This window comes from Heterodontus francisci, unplaced genomic scaffold (assembly GCF_036365525.1).
Source record: "Heterodontus francisci isolate sHetFra1 unplaced genomic scaffold, sHetFra1.hap1 HAP1_SCAFFOLD_222, whole genome shotgun sequence".
Lineage (NCBI taxonomy): Eukaryota > Metazoa > Chordata > Chondrichthyes > Heterodontiformes > Heterodontidae > Heterodontus > Heterodontus francisci.
The window spans coordinates 2980855-2994024 of NW_027141699.1; the positions used below are offsets into that span (position 1 = coordinate 2980855).

The 13170-nt window shown below is 44.5% G+C and overlaps 1 pseudogene; it reads left to right on the forward strand.

Annotated features, from left to right (window-relative positions):
- LOC137364428 (histone H2A-like) overlaps positions 1–8757 on the forward strand; it is a 29277-nt pseudogene extending 20520 nt beyond the window's left edge.
- Positions 8758–13170: the final 4413 nt, after the last annotated feature.

The following is a 13170-nucleotide window of genomic DNA, read 5'->3' on the forward strand; positions in this document are numbered from 1 at the left end:
AGCATTTTCTGTTTATGTTTCAGATTTCCAGCATCCGCAGTATTTTGCTTTTGTACGTGTGTTGCAATGTCAGGGACTGTTTGAGTGCAATGCTATTGCTTTGCAAACAGCGTTGAAACAAACATTTATCTAGTTCACACACAGCACTAATACACAGCTGGATATAAACAGCAGCCTGCAGCAGAGGGCGCAGTGGAAGTTTATTAACACAAATAATTCACCAACACAATATTTACTGCTATCCTCAATCACACCGCACTTCATCTTAACACGTTTTACTCTTTATTCACATCAGCAGCACAGTGGTGCAGTGGTTAGCACTGCAGCCTCGCAGCTCCAGCGACCCGGGTTGAATTCCGGGTAATGCCTGTGTGGAGTTTGCAAGTTCTCCCTGTGTCTGCGTCGGTTTCCTCCCACATGCCAAAGCATTGCAGGTTGATAGGTAAATTGGCCCTTATAAAAATTGCCCCTAGTAGACGTAGGTGGTAGGGAAAATATAGGAACAGGAGGGCATGTGGTAGGAATATGGAATTAGTGTAGGATGAGTATAAATGGGTGGTTGATGGTCAGCATAGACTTGGTGGGCCGAAGAGCCTGTTTCAGTGCTGCATAACTAAACTAAACTTCTTGCTTCCAATAAACATATCAATTTGGAAAACAGCTTCCAAATCACCTTTATTCACAAACCCAAACACAAGCTGCAAATGCTGCAAACGCACACCAGCCCAGACTTTCCCCTTTCTGTCAACCCATTCCTGCATCACTGCCTCTCCACCAACAGTTGCTGCTAGAATCATACAATCATAGAATGGCTACAGCACAGAAGGAGGCCATTCGGCCTGTCGAACCCGTGCTGGCTCTCTGTTAGAGCAACTCACCTCATTTCAATCCCCAGCCAGTTCAATTTTGGTGGTGGGAAAACTTCTCGAAAGAATAAGTTGGGACAAAATTAATAGTCCCATGGACAAATGTGGGTTAATTCAAGAAAGCCAGCATAGATTTCTTCAGGGAAAATCATGTTTAACTGTCCTGCTGGAGTTTTTTGATGAGGTAACAGAGAGGGTTGATGAGGGCAATGCTGTTGATGTGGTCTACATGGACTTTCAAAAGGTCTGACGGCATCTGAACGGTCAAGGACCTGAAATGTTAACTCTGCTTCTCTCTCTACAGATGCTGCCAGACCTGCTGAGTATTTCCAGCACTTTTTATTTATATTTCAGATTTCCAGCATCTGCAGTATTTTGCTTTTATTGACTTTCAAAAGGAGTTTGATACAATGTAACACAACAGACTTGTGAGCAAAGTTATAACTCATGGTATAAAAGGGACAGTAGTAACATGGATATGGAATTGGCTGAGTGACAGGAAACAAAGAGTAGTGAGCAATGGATGTTCTTAGGGCGAGAGGAAGGTTTGTTGTGGAGTTCCCCAGGAGTCAGTGTTGGGACCCTTGCCTTTCCTGATATATATTAATCACCTAGACCTTGGTGTACAGGGCAGAATTTCAAAGTTTATGGATGATACGAAAATTGGAAGCATTGTGAACTGTAAGGATGATAGTGTAGAACTTCAAAAGGACATAGACAAGTTGGTGGAATGGGAGGACAGATGACAGGTGAAGTTCAATGCAGAGAAATGTGAATTGATTCATTTTGGTAGGAAAAACATGGAGAGACAATATAGAATAAAGGGTACAATTCTAAAGGGGGTGCAGGAGCAGAAGGACCTGGGGGTATAAGTCATTGGTTGAGAGAGTGGTTAATAAAGCATACAGTATCCTCGGCTTTAGTAATAGAGGCATAGAGTACAAGAACAAGGAGGTCATGTTGAACTTGTATAAGACACTAGCCTCAGCTGAAGTACTGAGTCCAGTTCTGGGTGCCACACTTTAGGAAAGATGTGAAGGCATTGGAGAGATTCTGGAAAAGATTCATGAGAATGGTTCCAGCGATGAGGAATTTCAGTTATGAAGATAGATTGGAGAAGTTAGGACTGTTTTCTTTGGAGAAAAGAAGGCTAAGAGGAGATTTCATAGTGGTATTCAAAATGATGAGGGGTGTGGACAGAGTGGATAGGGAGAAACTGTTCCCACTTGTGAAAGGATCGAGAACGAGAGGGCACAGATTTAAAGTCATTGGTAAAAGAAGCAAAAGCGACATGAGGAAAAGCTTTTTCACACAGCGAGTGGTTAAAGTATGAACTGCCTGAGAATGTGATGGAGGCAGGTTCAATTGAAGAATTCAAAGGGGAATTAGACTGTTATCTGAAAAGGAAGAATGTGCAGGATTATGGGGAGAAGACGGGGAAGTGACATGAGGTGAATTGCTCATTTGGAGAGTCAGTGCAGACACGATGGGCCAAATGGCCTCCTTCTGGGCAGTAACAATTCTGTGATTCTGTGATTCCAATATTCAAGTCATTTCTATATATGGTGGTCCTGACACTGACCCTTGTGGACATCACTGTTCACCATCTTCCATTCTGAAAAACAACCAAATACCACAACTCGCTTTTCTTGATATTTCATCCATTTTTTAATCCAAGCAGATACTGACCCTCCTATTCCAGGAACCTCAGTTTTGTTACCCAGCCTTTTATGTGGTAGTTTGTCAAACGCTTTCTTAAAATCCATATATACAACATCCATTACTTTCCCTTCATCAACCTTTTCTGTTACTTCATCAAAAGAATCAGTTATATTAGTGAAGAAGTGGAAAGGTGCTGAACCTCTCAGTTTTCGGTCGACCCAAACCAAGTTCAAGGCCAGAATAAGGAACCGATTGCCTCATTAGTTCTGTGAATAATACAATGATTTAATAGACAACGTTTTGAAACATTCCTGCCCATAAATCTTGATAACAGAGAGTGTGTGGATCTCCTGACTCAGAATCCGACAAGGAACCCCTGAACATCCACAGTAAAGACAGTGTGGATGAGGAAATGTAAGAGCTGGGAGCTGAAACTCAGGGACGGCCGAGCTCTCCTGTCATTGAGCTTGTGTGTCTGCTCTGCTCGCCGCACTTCCGGCTCTACTTTGTTTCCAATGAAAAGATGAAAAGGGCCGTTCGGTTTTCCTCTCACTGAGAGCGTGTTTCACTCGGGTTAATATAACCCGGGACTTTTGCTGCTGAAATGAATTCTGCAAGGTCCCAGCCAACACACCGGCTCCCTCCTTTCTCCCCTCTTTCGATCGGATTGTTTTACCAGGAGGGGCTCAATAATAACAAATCCCCTGCAGGGAATGACCGCATATTGAGCATCTAAATGGGGCAAGTGGGCAGCTTTCTGGGTTCTAGGTTCCCCCTACCCCGCCCCTCCCTCCAGTCCAAGCCCCTCTTCACTTTCTTTGGGACTTTGATGAGGGTGAAATGGGGAAAGTTCCCATTGATGTTTGAATGCTGAATTGCTGCAGAGATCTGCGCACCGGCGACGCAGCCCCGCCCCCAGTGAGACGTCACAATGAGGAGTGGAGCGCATGTGCAGCCTTTCCCCAACCCAGTCTGTGAGGCCATTCACTCAATCAGGGGAAGATGCTTTAAATCAGCTGCGAATGGAGACTTCCCGGGCCCGGGGGAAATGAACAAACAGCATCTGCTTCCAGCAGCCACTGCTTTGGGAGCGTGTCCGCAGATGTGCTCAGAGATTAGCGTTGAGTGGCGGTAAGTTGAGGGGGAGTCGGGGAGTGTTTGTAACAGACACTGTGGAGCAGGAGTTGCTCCCGGAACATGGAGTGAGCCGGGGACACGGGGAAGGGAGAGTTCATTCTCGGACAGTGTCTGTCCAGGCTCAGGGAGACACAATGGGAAGAAATCACTATTGAAAATCACTGACAATTTCACCACCCAAAGGAGAGGGAATTTTCCTGCTTTAGTTCCAGTCTCTCACTGTTTGTTGGATTGTGAACAGTGTGGGGGGGGGGGGGGGAATAGCCGCAAAATAACGATGTGGACAGTTAGACAAAGAGCATTTATTGTTAACACCAGGTGAGAAGTGTGAAAGGCACATTTTAAATAGTGGCTGCTTGTTTTCCGTTGAAATAGAAATGTGACTGTGTAAAGGTCACTGCTCTATCGGACAGTCCCAGCCATTGAGCATTGCAGGGTTTGTGTTGTTTCTGAATGTCACAAACCTGGTGTAAAACCACTGCAAACACCTGGCAAACAGAAGCTGAATACTGCAGTACTGCAGTGGAGTCAGACACTGACACTGTTTGTGTTCCTGGTTTTCATTTTGTGATTGTTCATAATGATTATTATTGGGGCGATTACATTGTTCGCTTTTGTATCTTCTACCTCACCATTTCTTTCATTCCTGCAGGAAAATACATGAAGGAACCTGAATGGATGTGGTGATTCTTGGACACAAAGAAAAGTGCAGCGAGCTCGTTCCAACACACAGTCGGTACAGGATCACTCCCAAAGCACAGAGATACTGCCAGCTCGTCAGTTCCACTGGAGCAAACAAAATAAGTAGTCAGACACTCATCCCAAAGTCAAGAGACACATTTTCAATCCAACAGTCAAACAACAGCAGGAGAGACAGAAGTTGTTTCTATTTCACTCCAATTCAGTACAGCTGACAGTTTGATACATCAATCACAGTCCAAAAACAAACCCACCATCAGATCTAAATAAACTCTGTCACCATGGTCACATTTTAAATATAAAATCTGAAATAGAACAGACAAAATTTACAGAATTGAAAGGTACAGAATGAATGGGTGGCACAGTGGTGCAGCGGTTAGCACCGCAGCCTCACAGCTCCAGGGACCTGGGTTCAATTCTGGGTACCTCCTGTGTGGAGTTTGCAAGTTCTCCCTGTGACCGCATGGGTTTTCGCCGGGTGCTCCAGTTTCCTCCCACTGCCAAAGACTTGCAGGTGATAGGTAAATTGGCCATTGTAAATTGCCCCTATTGTCTGTAGCTGGTAGGGAATATGGGATTACCATAAGGTTAGTATAAATGGGTGGTTGTTGGTCGGCACAGACTTGGTGGGCCAAAGGGCCCGTTTCAGTGCTGTATCTCGAAATAAAAAATAAATAGAATGCAAGGAGGCTTTAAGGGGATTTGGACAGGTTAAATGAATGGGCAGATGGAATATAATGTAAATAAGTGAGAAGTTCTCCACTTTGGTAGAATAAACAGAACGACAGAGTATTTCTTAAATGGTGAGAGGCTTGGAAGTGTCGATGTCCAAAGGGACCTGGGTGTCCTTGTTCATGAGACACTAAAAGCTAGTATGCAGGTGCAGCAAGCAATTAGGAAGGCAAATGGTATGTTGGCTTCATTGAAAGCGTATTTGAGTACATGAGTAAAGATGTATGAAGTCCAGATGAGACCGCACCTGGAGTATTCTGTCCAATTTTGGTTTCCTTATCTAAGGAAGGATAGACTTGTCATAGAGGGAGTGCAACAGAGATTCACCGGTCTCATCCCCTAGGATGGTGGGATTGTCTTATGATGAGAGACTGCAAAAACTGGGCCGAAATTCTCTAGAGTTTTGAAGAATGAGAGGTGATCTCATTGAAACAGACAAAGTTCTTACAGAGTGTCACAGGGTAGATATGGATAGGATGTTTCCTTTGTCTAGTGAGTGTAGAAAAAGGGGACACCGTCTCAGAAAAAGGGCAAGCCATTTGAGACTGAGATGAGCAGGAACTTCTTTACTCAGAGGGTGAGAAATCTGTGGAATTCTTTATCCCAGAGGGCTGTGGAAGATCAATCATTGAACATATTCAAGACAGAAATCGATAGATTTCTAAATACTAACAAGATCAAGGGATATGGAGATAGCAGGGAAAAATGGCGTCGAGGTAGATGATCAGTCACGATCTGTTTGAATGTTGGAGCAGGCTCGATGGGCTGAATGGCCTTATGCCCCTATTTCCTATGAGCCTATTCATCACAATAATGTACATCAGACGTGAGACCAAGTTAGGCATTACATACCAGTTCAAACATCCCACAGAGATTAAGACTGAAAGATACAGTATCAATTACATTACTACAAAGTGAAGGACTTGGAGCTTGCAGACCAGCCCATGTATAAGATTGAAAGTTATATTTTATTTCACAATCGTTTTCACAGAGCTAAATATTAAATACCAATCCACAACTTGTACAGAACTACCAAATAAAACCTACAACTGTAAAATGCAGTTAATCCATATTTTAAATTAAACACAAGGCAAACAAATATTGATACATTCAGAGAGCGGGAAACAGTGAGAGCAGAATGGAGCATAAAGAGCCCAGGAGAGGGAGCAAGAGTTCACTCGGAGAGCAGAGAACAGCGAGAGCAGGCCTCAAAAAAGGCAAAGGAATACACAATTAATGGGAGAACACTGAACGGTGTAGAGGAAGTGAGGGAATTTGAAGTGAATGTCCACAGATCCCTGAAGTAGCAGTACAGGTCAATAAGGTGGTTCAGCAGGTATATGGAATCCTTTCCTTTATTAACTGAGGTATAGAGTATAAGGGTGACCTGGTATCCATGTCAATAAGTCACTGACAGCTAACATGAAGGTGCAGCAAGCAATTAGGAAGGCTAATAGTATGTTAGCCTTTATCGCAAGAGGATTTGAGTACAGGAGTAGTGAATTCTTGCTTCAATTGTATAGAACCCTGGTTAGACTGCACTTGGAGTACTGTGTGCAGTTTTGGTTCCCTCCCCTAAGGAACGATATTATTGCCATAGATGGAGTGCAAAGAAGGTTCATCAGACTTGTTCCTGGGATGGTGGGACTGTCCTATGTCGAGAGATTGGGGAAACTGGGCCTGTATTCTCTGGAGTTTTGAAGAATGAGAGGTGAAATCATTGAAACCCACAAAATATTTAAAGGACAGTCAGGGTAGATGCAGCTAAGATGTTTCCCCTGGTTGGGGAGTCGAGAACCAGGGGACGCAATTTCAAAATAAGGGGCAAGCCACTTAGGACAGAGATGAGGAGAAATGCTGTTACTCAGAGGGTTGTGAATCTTTGGAATTCTGTAACCCAGAGGGCTGTGGAAGCTCAGTCATTGAGTATGTTTCAAGCAGCGATTGATAGATTTCTAAATACAAATGACATAAGGGAATATGAGGGAAGTGTGGGGAAAAGGGCATTGAAGTGGATGATCAGCCATGATCATATTGAATGGTGGGGTAGTCTCGATGGGCTGAATGGCCGACTCCTGCTCCTATGTTCCTATGTTCCTAACTCCACATTATCGATGAGACACAGACTCAGGCCGACTTGTCGGGTGTTGCAAACAGATAACACTGCTTCTGATCTTCACCAGAACAGAGAGTGAGATGTAACATTGATCATCAAACAGACTGTGAGAGAATACAACAGATTAAAACACATAGAGAGACACTGTGGAATAACAAATAGAGTTGATTGGAATGTTGAATTTTGATTGGAATGGATAAAACAGCAGAAACAGCAGATTAAATTGTGACAGAAAAGAGAAACTGATGGGAAGAAGGAAGAAAAGAAAGGACGGATCTGTTCACTTTTTTCAGTTTTTTCACTGGTCCATCAAAGCTGGATTAAAAAAAGATGCAAAAAACAGAGAATTTCACCAAAAAGGGAGATTAAATGCTGCCGAAACCTTGGATCGAAGGATGCCCCAACAGATCACCTGTTTAACTGTCTCCTCACTGGGGGATTTCAATCAATGAGCAATATAATTCTCTACTTTTCTTTTGTTAAATGAAACCACTACTGTCACTTGGAGTTAATATCCCTGTGTTACAACTCCTGAACAATAAAATTGTGAGTTTCGCGATATTTTCTGGACACATTTCCTGCTGAAAGAACTAAGAACTCTTTTCTAATTTACACAATACTATATACACACTCATCAAGCCTCCGAAACTAGCATCCTTGGTGATGCTCTCTCCTCCCAAACCTCATCTCATGTGACTGTTACATCATCACTCTGATTCTGGGAGGGGTTAATCCCACTGTCTTCAGCATTAACCCTTTACATCCTCATACTGCACTGTCTGTCCAAAAAAATCGGTGGAGGGAACTTGAATTATCAAAACAGCAACAGCTGCCAGTTGAAAATCAACTCAACCCATCAGAGAGAGACTGTCAGAGAACTTCCTGCATCCAGTCCTGACCCTGTCACATTAAGCAGTTGCTCACCCACTCTCATCAACACTGAACATTTTTACTGAGACCCTTCAAATAATGTTTAGAAAAGGCTGCAAAGATCAAAGTTCACATAGTTGTATTAAATGCAACAAAGTTTAATATCTTCTCACCGTTTATCGGTAACCACATGAGACATAGGTTTTCTTATTTGGTTCCTTTGATTTTTCTTGTTCCTGACTGACAAATATTCCAAACTTCAGATAAACCCTCCCACTTGCGTCATGTCCCAGTCTCGCTTAAAAGCAACACATAATGACACAAACACTCTGAAACAGAGAACACGGTCACACTTTCCTTCAGTGAGATTAATATCAAGCTGTTTTCCAGGTTGAATGTAACTGTGAACAAATTTATGTCAAAGAAGTTACCTTTGATGTATCAGCACTGAAATTCTGGACAAGGAAGAACATCCATTCCAAACTCATATCCTTCACAAAGGCTGTTTTTTTATGTGATTGAAATTCATCATATATTTTGAATTCAAGTTCACAAGACCCAGATGTCAATGTTGATAATGAAACTTTTCAAGCATGTTGCTACTGTGAAATAAGGCTCCAGTGGGAGTTAAATCCAGGACCTCCTGTTTATCAGCCAGGTGCTTTCACCAACTAAGCTACAGAGCCAGATCACAAATGTGCATACAATTGAAATCAGAGGAAGGCCTTGTAGATGGTGGGCAGGCTTTGGCAAGTCAAGAGTTGAGTTCGTCACGGCAGAGTTCCCAGCCTCTGACTCGCTCTTGTAGTTGTAGCTGTAGTTGTAATTGTAATAGGCAACCGTCCGTCTCGGAAGACGATGGGCTACACCCGGGGTGTACGTCACTTCTGTATTAAACATCGTTTGTTGTGGCTGCAGAGGACGACTCGTGAGTGACGATTCCTTTCGTAGCTGGTACAGATGAATATCATTGGCCCGAGGTCGACTGATAATTTTTCCTTCCTCTGAGCTCTCTTTCCCACCATCTGGTCATTTCTTTTGTCCTCTGCTTTTCCCATGGTCTACCTGAATGCCTTTCTCCAGGAACTCCAGTCAGCAGAAAGGACTTCCCAAGCATCGACTCCAATCCCAGTCAGCTTGAGATCTCGCTCTTCAGATGTCCTTGTATCACAGACGTGGGTGACCTGTTGGTGTCGTGCTGATAGCAAGCTCACCAAAGAGCATGCCTTTGGCAAAGCGACCGTCATCCATTCAGCACACATGACCCAGTCAACAGAGTCACCGCTGACTCAATAGGGCAAACATGCTGCGGATCCCTGCACGCTGGTGTACTACTGCATTCGGCTCTCTGTCCTGCCAGGAGATGTCCAATATCCATCTGAGACAGCGGAGGTGGAAGCTGTTCAGCTGCTTTTCTTGGCTTGCATAAGTTGTTGATGCTTCTCTACTATAAAGGAGGGTGCTGAGAACACAAGCCTGTTACACGCGTAGTTTTGAATTTTCGATCAGTTTGCTGTTGGTTCACACTCGTCTTCTCAACTTTGACATGACAGCTGGAGCATTGACAATCCTGGTGCTGATTTCAGTATCAAGGGACAGATTGCTGGTGATTGTTGATCCAAGGTATGTGAAGCCGTTGACAACTTCCAAAGTGAGGCTGTCGATGTTGATGGAAGGTGGAGTTTCTACGTCCTGGCCCATAACTTTGATCTTCCTGATGCTGATCGTCAGTCCAAACTCCTTGCAGGCCAGGGAGAACCGATATACAAGCTGCTGTTAATGTACTTCATTATGGGATGTTAGCACAGCGTCATCAGGAAACAGCAACTCACAGACCAAGAACTGACTCATTTTGGTCTTGGTGCGCAGTCTTGCCAAGATGAACAGCTTGTCATCAGCTCTGGTAAGCAGGTGGACACCCTCATCCGAGTCACTGAAAGTTTAAAATAGCAACATGGAGAAGAATATGCCAATTGTAAAGGATGTGAGCTGTGAGGAGGTTACAAGCAGGTTTCCAGGGGACTTGGACAGGATAAGTGAATGACATGACAGGTGGAAAATAATGTGAATAAGTGTGAAGTTATCCACTTTGGTAGAATAAACAGAAAGACAGAATATTTCTTAAATGGTGAGAGGTTGGGAAGTGTTGATGTCCAAAGGGACCTGGGTGTCCTTGTTCATGAGACACTAAAAGCTCGCATGCAGGTGCAGCAATCAATTAGGACGGCAAATGGTATGTTGGCCTTAACACGAGGGGTCATGAGTACAGGAATAAAGATGTCTTGCTGCAATTGTATCGAGCCTTGGTGAGATCGTGCTGGAGTATTGTGTACAGTTTTGGTTTCCTTATCTAAGGAAGGATATACTTGCCATAGAGGGAGTGCAACAGAGGGTCACCAGACTAATCCCTGGGATGGTGGGATTGTCTTATGAGGAAACTGGGCTTGTATTCCTTAAAGTTTCATTTAAAAGGCCATTTAAAACTGAGATAGGGTGGAATTTCTTCACTCAGAGGGTGGTGAATCTTTGGAATTCTCTACCTCAGGGGTTTGTGAAAGTTCAATCATTGAGCATGTTCAGGACAGAAATTGATAGAAATCTTGATACTCATGACATCAAGGGATATGGGGATAGCGCGGGAAAGTGGTGTTGAGGTAGATGATCAGCAAGGATGTAATTGAATGACAGATCAGGCTCGACAGGTTAAACTGCCTCCTCCTATGTTCCGAAGAGAGTTTGCACCAGGACACAGCCCTGTTTTACCCCACTGCTGATCGTGAAAGTGTCTGATGTTGCTCCATTGTAACTGACGGAACTGTGCATGTTCTCATGGAAAGAAGAGATGACGTCCAAGAGTTCAGGAGGGCAGCCTAGTTTCCACAGCAGTTTGAAGAGTCTGTCTCTGCTGACAAGATCGAAGGCCTTGGTGATGTCTATAAAGACAATGTAGATTGGTCTGGACTGTTCACAGTACTTCTCATGTAACTGCCGAAGTGAGAAAATCATGTCGACTGTCGATCTACCAGCTCTGAAGCTGCACAGATGTCAGGGTCTGCAATCTGGTCAGAGCAATGTGAGCAAAGACCTTCGCCACAATACTTAGCAAGGAGATGCCTCGGTAATTGCTGCAGTCACTGCGATTCCCCCTTATTTTTGCACAAGTTGACAATATTTGCATCACGCATGTTTAGAGGCACAGATCTCCCCTTCCAACAGAGACACAGAAGTTCATGGAGATGCTACAGCTGTGCTGCTATTCCACTTTTGATGATTCCAGGTGGAATACCATCATTTGCCAGGGCGTTACCACTGGCAAGACGGTCAATGGCGTTTTTGAGCTCTATGGTGGTGTCGCTGTCCAACTCCTCCATGACAGGGAAGTCTGGAATGGTGCTGAGAGCTACTTCAATTACAATGTTCTCCGTTATGTAGAGTTCAAGGTAATGCTCCACTCACCTTTCCATCTGCTTGTTAGGTTCAGTGATGATCGTCCCTGTCTTTGTCTTCAAAGGTGCTGATTTAGTTACTGCTGGGCCGGTTGCTTTCTTAATTTTTATTTTATTCATTCAAGTGATGTGGTCATCACTGATAAGCCAGCATTTATTGCCCATCCCTCATTTCCCTTGAGAAGGTGGTGGTGAGCTGCCTTCTTGAACCGCTGCAGTCTGTGTGAGGTAGGTACACCCACAGTGCTGTTAGGAAGGGAGTTCCAGGATTTTGACCCAGCAACAGTGAAGGAAAGGCGATATAGTTCCAAGTCACGATAGTGTGTGGCTTGGAGGGGAACTTGCAGGTGGTGGTGTTCCCATGAATTTGCTGCCTTGTCCTTCTAGTTGGTAGAGGTTGCGGGTATGGATGGTGCTGTCTAAGGAACCCTGGTGTGTTGAATTCCTTCATATGTCCCTCTAGCATCCCCCAGATTCAGCGGCAGATTGTATGCTGTTGCAGAGTTTTAACCTGTATTGATTGGTGCAGTGACGAGCAGTCTGCAGAGACTTGCTTCTGGCAGCTCTGAGAGCATCTCGAGTTTGTTTGCTCGGGACTTGTTTGTAGTTCATGAGGGCTCTCTTCTTAGTTGCAGTAACTGACTCCATTTCAGTCCAATAAGCCTCAAACCAGTCAGCATTCCTCCCATCTCTTTTCCCATACACAGCGAGTGCAGAGTTATAGATGGTGGTGTGCTGATGATTCCACTTTGACACCGCACTGAGGCCTTGCGTGTTTTCTGAAAGAGCCTGATCGAGGATGTTGAGGAACTCCTGGGTCCTTTCTGGGTCAGTGGTTCGGCTAGTGTTGATCCGAGAACGACCTTTCTTCTTGGATGGGTGAAGCTTCCTTGGCTGAAGCCTGACCTTGCTACACACCAGGGAGTGATCAGTGTCACAGTCAGCGCTGTGATAGCTGCGAGTGATGAGGACACTGCTGAGGGTGGTACGTCTGGTGATGATAAGTTCTAGCTGGTGCCAGTGGCGTGATCTCGGACGTCTCCAGGACACCTTGTGGCACAGCTTGACCTGGAAATAGCTGTTCGTCACACAGTGTCCATGGTGACAGCATAGCTCCAGAAACCTCTGTCCATTTTTGTTCATCTTGCTAATCCCCTGGTGCCCTCTGCTCATTGGCCAAGCTGTAGTCAGTACCCAAGCTTGCGTTGCTATCCCCGAGAAGATACAGTCCCTCAGTGCTGGGAAATCTACTCATGGCAGTGTCAAGTGTCTCATAGAATTGATCCTTGACATCTGGGGTGGAGGTGAGTGTCGGGACATAGATGCACATGAGATTATCTGGACCCGCGCTTGTTGACAAGTGAAGGGTAAGACGTCTCTCTGAGCCAACTGTGGGGGGTTCATTCATTGCAAGGAGCGTGTTTTTTACTGTGAAACCCACTCCATGCTCACGAGTTGCCTCTTGGGCTTTCCCCTGCGAGAAGAAGGTGTAGTGTTTCTCTCTGAGGGATCCAAATTGAATGAGTCCAAATTTCTTGCAGCACAGCAATGTCCACATTGAGCCTTGTCAGTTCCTTGTCAATCACAGCTGTCTTGTGTGTGCGATCAACCTGCAGAAGGTTGTCGGTAAGGCCAGGACACA